The following is an 8,444-nucleotide window of genomic DNA, read 5'->3' as shown; positions in this document are numbered from 1 at the left end:
GTATACAGTAATCAAGTCTATAATTAAGACCATATTAATTATTTGTAACACCCATCAAATAAAAACAATAAAAACATAAGAGTAAGTACCAATTTTAATTTGAACTCTAAAATCACTTTGCTTTTAATTCCGCAAACCAATGATGAGATGAATGTAGAAAATGGAAACAATTCAGTGATTTCCAACATACAACAACAAAATAATGTTCAAAAGTTTACTACTATCTGGTAAGATCACTGTCTAATGTGGAAAAACATTCATTCATTTAGGAAATCTGCCTTCTTGAGAGAAAGCAGATGGTAAGGATGAAGGGATGGAGTTTGGGGACAGGACGGAGGGGAGTGATAGACTGTTTGGTAGTTGAGTGACTGAATGTTTAGGCGGCTTCCTCTTCTCCCTGCCTCTTCAAACTCGCCTCCTCAGCGGTGGCATCTTGGTACTGCTGGTACTCAGACACCAGGTCATTCATGTTGCTCTCAGCCTCAGTGAACTCCATCTCATCCATACCCTCTCCGGTGTACCAGTGAAGGAAGGCCTTACGACGGAACATGGCAGTGAACTGCTCAGAAGATACGCTTGAACAGCTCCTGGATTGGCTGTGCTGTTGCCGATGAAGTGGCAGACATCTTGAGCCGCGGGGGTGGGATGTCGCAGACAGCTGTCTTCACGTTGTTGGGATCCATTCCACAAAGTAGCTGCTGTTCTTGTTCTGGACGTTGAGCATCTGCTCGTCCACCTCCTTCATGGACATGCGGCCAGGAAGATGGCGGCCACGGTGAGGTAACGGCCGTGACGAGGGTCACAGGCCGCCATCATGTCTTGGAGTCGAACATCTGCTGGTGAGCTCAGGCACGGACAGGGCGCGGTACTGCTGGCTCCCCCTGCTGGTGAGGGGGGCGAAGCCGGGCATGAGAAAGTGCAGCGGGGGGAAGGGCACCATGTTGACAGCCAGTTTGCGGAGGTCGGCGTTGAAGCTGGCAGGGAAACGAAGGCAGGTGGTCACTCCCACTCATGGTGGCTGACACCAGGTGGTTGAGGTCTCCATTAGGTGGGTGTGTGAGGCTTGAGAGTGCGGAAGCAGATGTCGTAGAGGGCTTCGTTGTCGATTGCAGAAGGTCTCATTCTGTGTTTCTCCACCAGCTGATGCACAGAGAGGGTGGCGTTGTAGGGCTCCACCACTGTGTCGGACACTTTGGGAGAGGGCACCACGCTGAAGGTGTTCATGATGCGGTCAGGGTACTCCTCGCGGATCTTGCTGATGAGCAGGGTGCCCATGCCAGAGCCAGTACCCCCACCCAGGGAGTGGGTGAGCTGGAAGCCCTGGAGGCAGTCACAGCTCTCTGCCTCCTTCTCACTACATCCATGACAGAGTCTACCAGCTCTGCTCCCTCTGTGTAGTGGCCCTTGGCCCAGTTGTTTCCAGCTCCACTCTGGCCTGCAGACAAAGTGTCATAAACCACTACTCACTGAGGACAAGATTAATTAGTAGTCTACCACCAAAATCTCATATTTCAACTGACTATCAAAACCAACCACTCACCGAAGACAAAGTTGTCTGGCCTGAAAATCTGTCCAAAGGGGCCAGACCTGACAGAGTCCATGGTGCCCGGCTTCCAGATCCACCAGGATAGCACGGGGACATAACTTCCCACCTGAAAAAGAAAATAAATATTGGGCGTACTGAACCAATTTATTACTGTGCATATTTGCACTGTATTGTGATAATAGGGTACCTCTGAATGCCAGTATTTTTTTTCATTGTTAATACAAGAGTCCATTTAATCAATTGTGCATGTTTCTGTTTGTTTTCAATAATTGGAGAATCATTTGTCATTCATGTATGCCAATGCTATATAATGTGCATACTGTACCTGAGGCCTCATTGTAGTACACATTGATCCTGTCTAGCTGCAGGTCGCTGTCTCCATGGTAGGTGCCAGTTGGGTCGATGCCATGCTCATCACTGATCACCTCCCAGAACTAGAGACAGCGAGAGAGAGGAGTTGAGATGCACGTCAATAGCAATACACAGAAGCATCCATTTAAAATGCAAGTTAGAATATACAATATAAATAGATATAATTCAATGTCTTTTTCTGTTGAATGGACATTTACCTTTTTGTGAGAAACACAAATAGCATGACTTGCATTAAATATTCCCTTTACATAATTATGTAAGCCTCTAAATGATTTAAATTAAGCATTAAAATTCCATTTCGATCTAAATATTAATCAGGTTGAATATGTTGTCATAAAAGAGAGGAGAGGAAGGTATTCTCGTACCGTTATCTCTCCCTTCCACCGCAGGTCCATTTAGGGACCCCAAATAACCATTGGGAATGAGTCAGCAGCAACAATAAACAAATCTGCCCATTTCATATGCAACAGTGATTCAAACTGATATTAATCGGATATAGCTATTGTTTAGCCTATTTCTCTTATACACATATTTTATTTTGTGCACGGAATTACCATGCATATATTCATGCATGTTATATTTTATAGCCAATCGATAATGCACAGTCCTGCACCAGCTTTCTCTACAAGGCTTATGGGTGGATTATCAGCGGTCTTTCTCATTTTGCTACGCAGAGGTAGAAAAAGAGGCTTATTCTAGCTCGCTGCAATCATTCACAGAAGCAATCTATTTTCTTTTTGGTAAAATACAAAGAGTCAACAATGATACCTTGGGCTCCGATCTTGCGTTCCCGCACTGGCCGGCTTGCAGATGCACTATTTCTCGCATTTTGGATGGATGGACGGGCGTTGGCAGTGAGGAGACCGCAGTCGAGATTGGCCCGGAGGACGGCTTCTTCTCTTCTTCTCCAGCTGACTGCTTGATGGGCCCGCCCCTCTTCAACTTACTGGGCCGAATCGGTGGGCGTCATCCCCATGGTAAACCAAAGACCGAGGAGAGGAGGGGATCCTAAGCTCGTGGAGAGAGCGGATAGGATGCCTGTTATTTGGAAGTATTCATCAATGAGTGTTCCAGTGGATGCCAGTCACCCGACCCTACTAACTGAGTGGTGTTAGAAGATGCGCAGTCACCCGACCCTACTAAACTGAGTGTTGTGATGCGCAGTCACCCGCCCTACTGACTGAGTGGTGTAGTGATGCGCAGTCACCCGACCCTACTGACTGAAGTGGTGTAGTGATGCGCAGTCACCCGACCCTACTGACTGAGTGGTGTAGTGATGCGCAGTCACCTTGACGCCTACTGACTGAGTGGTGTAGTGATGCGCAGTCACCTTGACCCTACTGACTGAGTGTGTAGTGATGCGCAGTCACCCGACCCTACTGACTGAGTGGTGTAGTGATGCGCAGTCACCCGACCCTACTGACTGAGTGGTGTAGTGATAGCTGCAGGCATCCTACAGTAAAATAGACTCTCGTAAGTGAGCTAAGGTATCATTGTCATCAAACCCACTAATGATGTACACAAGAGATTTTCCCCAGTAACACAGTGGTCACAATCACGAGTGGTGAAGCACAAGATACAAACCACACACTGTGGACTAATGATATATTGGCACCAACCAAAAAATAACATATTTTAAAATACCATACTGTAGATTGAGGTGGATGGTAGTAGGCTATTATTAAATCAATATTCTGAAACCGGACTGTGGTCAAGAGAAACACCCTGCCAGTGTGATCAAAAAGGTAGTCCCTCCTGTGAAGCCCCTCCATTATGTAAATCCAACAATTACACAGGCTTCACAGGAAGAAACCTGGTTTGGCATTGATGTTGTGTACACTGTAAAAGGTTTGCTGTAACATTCACAGTAATTTACAGGCAGCTAGGGGTAAGTAAGTTAATTATTTCATATTGTAGTTAGAACTACTGCAATTTAAATACAGTGTCCAAAATAAGTACTGTGTATTGACACATGGTACAATACCATAAAGAATTTAGTGTATTATACTCTAAAAAAGTAAATGCTACTGTAATCATAATTAATATTAATGACATTTTACTGAGGGGAGATTGTGTTTTGTAACATTCACAGTATTTTTACTGTAATTACATGGGATTGGTGCAGCAGGTTGGCCTGCTAGTAATACCTTTATTTTGTATCGTCTGAGATCCCAAAGATTGGAAAGCTTCGCCGGTCATCCCCGACACTCTAGACCCAAACTGTTACAGACCTATATCTATCCTACCCTGCCTTTCTAAAAGGTCTTCGAAGCCAAGTTAACAAACAGATCACCGACCATTTTTGAATCCATCGTACCTTCTCTGCTATGCAATCTGGTTTTTTGAGCTGGTCATGGGTGCACCTCAGCCACGCTCAAGGTCTAAACATATCATAACCGCCATCGACAAAAGACAATACTGTGCAGCCGTATTCATCGACCTGGCCAAGGCTTTCGACTCTGTCAATCACCGCATTTTTATCGGCAGACTCAACAGCCTTGGTTTCTCAAATGGACTGCCTCGCCTGGTTTACCAACTACTTCTTCTGATAGAGTGCAGTGTGTCAAATCGGAGGGCCTGTTGTTCGGACCTCTGGCAGGTCTCTATGGGGGTGCCACAGGGGTTCAATTCTCGGGGAAGGCTCTTTTTTTGTGTATACATCAATGATGTCGCTCTTGCGGCTGGTGATTCTCTGATCCACCTCTACCCAGAGACACCATTTTTGTATACTTCTGGCCCTTCTTTGGACACTGTTAACTAACCTCCAGACCGAGCTTCAATGCAATACAACTCTCCTTCCGTGGCCTCCAACTGCTCTTAAATGCAAGTAAAACTAAATGCATGCTCTTCAACCGATCGCTGCCCGCCCGCCTAGCATCACTACTCTGGACGGTTCTGACTTAGAATATGTGGACAACTCAATCAAATACCTAGGTGTTCTGGTTAGACTGTAAAACTCTCCTTCCTTCCAGACTCATATTAAGCATCTTCAATCCAAAATTAAATCTAGAATCGGCTTCCTATTTCGCAACAAAGCATCCTTCACTCATGCTGCCAAACATACCCTCGTAAAACTGACTATCCTACCGACCCTTGACTTTGGAGATGTCATTTACAAAATAGCCTCCAACACTCTACTCAGCAAATTGGATGCAGTCTATCAAAGCCCCATATACTACCCACCACTGCGACCTGTATGCTCTTGTTGGCTGGCCCTCCCTTCATATTCGTTGCCAAACCCACAGGCTCCAGGTCATCTAAGTCTTTGCTAGGTAAAGCCCCGCCTTATATCAGATCACTTGTCACCATAGCAGCACCCACCCGTAGCACGCGCTCCAGCAGGTATATTTCACTGGTCACCCCCACACATATCTCCCTCACCAACTTTAAGCATCAGCTTACAGATCATTGCACCTGTACATAGCCCATCTGTACATAGCCCATCCAACTACCTCATCCCCATATTGTTATTTTGCTCCTTTGCACCCCAGTATTTCTACTTGCACATTCATATTCTGCACACCCTACCATTCCAGTGTTTATTTGCTAAATTGTAATTATTTCGCCACTACTGCCTATTTATTGCCTTACCTCCCTAATCTTACCTCATTTGCACACACTGTATATAGACTTTTTCTATTGTATTGTATTATTGACTGTATGTTTGTTCATTCCGTGTGTAACTCTGTGTTGTTGTTTTTGTCGCACTGCTTTGATTTATCTTGGCCAGGTCGCAGTTGTAAATGAGAACTTGTTCTCAACTGGCCTACCTGGTTAAATAAAGGTGAAATTAAAAAAATGTAAAATACATTACAGCATATCAATGAATATTTGGTGTTTTGTATCACTTGCACTTCTAGAGGCCTCAACAAAGGCTTCCAAACCGGCAGCGACTACAGGGCAAAACAGGCCAAAGGGAAATGGCAAAATGCTCAAACATTAAAGGTTAAAGACTTGCTACCACTCTTATCTATCCCCTATATATTTTTAATTGATGTGGCACTGTAACCACATAGGAGTTAGATTGGTACAGCATTCTCACGAACAGGTGAAAAAAAATAGTCTCTTACAAGGTACGCCTCAAAATATATTAATGCGCCATAAACAAAACGTTTTTGGACCTCCAAAAATACAGTACGGTACTGTATTCTGTGGAAAGGAATTACAGCACCATTCGAAATACAGCAGTTCTTTACCCACACACAACATTTCCCCAATGCACCATAATTTACCTACCATGGTCCAAAGTGTGTAAAGTATTCTATCTGACCTGCTGGTTGTACGTCAGTGCCACTTACTGATGTACAACCAGCAGGTCAAATGATGGACTGAGAATGTTTTTACAGAAAGAAAAAAAACATTTGTAAACATAGAAAATTATCTCAGGTATTGAAAGGGTTATTTAAGTAAAGCAACACACCTAGCATTGGAACACATCGTTAATTTATTCACATAATTCAATTTAGACATCCAGTAATCGAGTTACAGCTTACTGCTTTCATAAGAAACCTCATGTTAGAATATCCTGACTTCTAGGATGAGCACTGAAAACCTTACAGGATACTAATTAGACTGAAGGGAACTGCTGAAGAGATGCTTGAGCACATTAATTTAATTATCACAAATCTGAGTTTCCTTTTCTTAAACATTAACTTAAATCAATCAAATTGTGTTTTGGGGACAGGACGGAGGGGAGTGATAGACTGTTTGGCAGTTGAGTGACTGAATGGTTTAGGCGGCTTCCTCTTCTCCCTCCTCTTCAAACTCGCCCTCCTCAGCGGTGGCATCTTGGTACTGCTGGTACTCAGACACCAGGTCATTCATGTTGCTCTCAGCCTCAGTGAACTCCATCTCATCCATACCCTCTCCGGTGTACCAGTGAAGGAAGGCCTTACGACGGAACATGGCAGTGAACTGCTCAGAGATACGCTTGAACAGCTCCTGGATGGCTGTGCTGTTGCCGATGAAGGTGGCAGACATCTTGAGGCCGCGGGGTGGGATGTCGCAGACAGCTGTCTTCACGTTGTTGGGGATCCATTCCCACTAAAGTAGCTGCATGTTCTTGGTTCTGGAACGTTGAGCATCTGCTCGTCCACCCTCCTTCAATGGACATGCGGCCACGGAAAGATGGCGGCCACGGTGAGGTACGGCCGTGACGCGAGGTCACAGGCCGCCATCATGTCTTTTGGAGTCGAACATCTGCTGGGTGAGCTCAGGCACGGAACAGGGCGCTCGGTACTGCTGGCTCCCCGTCTGGTGGAGGGGGGCGAAGCCGGGCATGAAGAAGTGCAAGGCGGGGGGAAGGGCACCATGTTGACAGCCAGTTTGGCGGAGGTCGGCGTTGAGCTGGCCAGGGAAACGAGGCAAGGTGGTCACTCCACTCATGGTGGCTGACACCAGGTGGTTGAGGTCCTCCATAGGTGGGTGGGTGAGCTTGAGAGTGCGGAAGCAGATGTCGTAGAGGGCTTCTGTGTCGATGCAGAAGGTCTCATCGTGTGTCTCCACCAGCTGAATGCACAGAGAGGGTGCGTTGTAGGGCTCCACCACTGTGTCGGACACTTGGGAGAGGGCACCAACGCTGAGGTGTTTCATGATGCGGTCAGCGGTACTCCTCGCGGATCTTGCTGATGAGCAGGGTGCCATGCCAGAGCCAGTACCCCCACACCCAGGGAGTGGGTAGAGCTGGAAGCCCTGGAGGCAGTCCACAGCTCTCCTGCCTCCTTCCTCACTACATCCATGACAGAGTCTACCAGCTCTGCTCCTCTGTGTAGTGGCCCTTGGCCCAGTTGTTTCCAGCTCCATCTGGCCTGCAGACAGAAGTGTCATAACCCATATATCTTCACTGGACAAGATTTTAGAAGTAGCCTACCACCAAATCTCATATCTGCACTGACCAACACACAACCACTCACCAAAGACAAAGTTTGTCTGGCCTGAAGATTCTGTCCGAAGGGGCCAACCCTGACAGAGTCCATGGTGCCCGGCTCCAGATCCACCAGAAATGGCACGGGGGACATACTTCCCACCTGAATGAAACTCAGAATCAAAATAACTCAAATCAATCTGTCTATTGTCACATACACATGTTAGCAGATGTCTAAAGCGAGTGTAGCGAAAATGCTTGTGCTTCTAGTTCGCGACCAGTGCCAGAATATCTAACAAGCAATCTAACAAATTTCACAACTACCTCATCTACACAAGTGTAAAGGAATGAATAAGAATACATGTACATAAAATAAAATAGGGAAATGTTGGGCATACGGATAACTGAACTATATGCTGCTAACATGTTTTAGTATGTATAATTTAGTTGTATAAGTGTAAGTCAGTTTCATTTTTCTAATTAAATCAGCAGTTATTAATTGTGCATGTTTAAATAATTGAGACATTGTGGTTAAGTATGCAATGCTATATAATGTGCATACTGTACCTGAGGCCTCATTGTAGTACACATTGATCCTGTCTAGCTGCAGGTCGCTGTCTCCATGGTAGGTGCCAGTTGGGTCGATGCCATGCCATTCAGCTG

General features: G+C 45.7%; 2 pseudogenes; both read right to left on the bottom strand.

The window, feature by feature from the left end:
- Nucleotides 1-361: 361 nt before the first annotated feature.
- The window catches only part of LOC112071149 (tubulin beta-4 chain-like), a 10,503-nt pseudogene continuing 2,420 nt past the window's right edge, over nucleotides 362-8,444 (bottom strand).
- Nucleotides 6,345-7,525, bottom strand: LOC112071150 (tubulin beta chain-like; annotated as a pseudogene).

This window comes from Salvelinus sp. IW2-2015, unplaced genomic scaffold (genome assembly GCF_002910315.2).
Source record: "Salvelinus sp. IW2-2015 unplaced genomic scaffold, ASM291031v2 Un_scaffold1532, whole genome shotgun sequence".
Lineage (NCBI taxonomy): Eukaryota > Metazoa > Chordata > Actinopteri > Salmoniformes > Salmonidae > Salvelinus > Salvelinus sp. IW2-2015.
The sequence above is the reverse complement of the archived record's forward strand: the minus strand, read 5'-3'. Positions and strand labels throughout refer to the sequence as shown.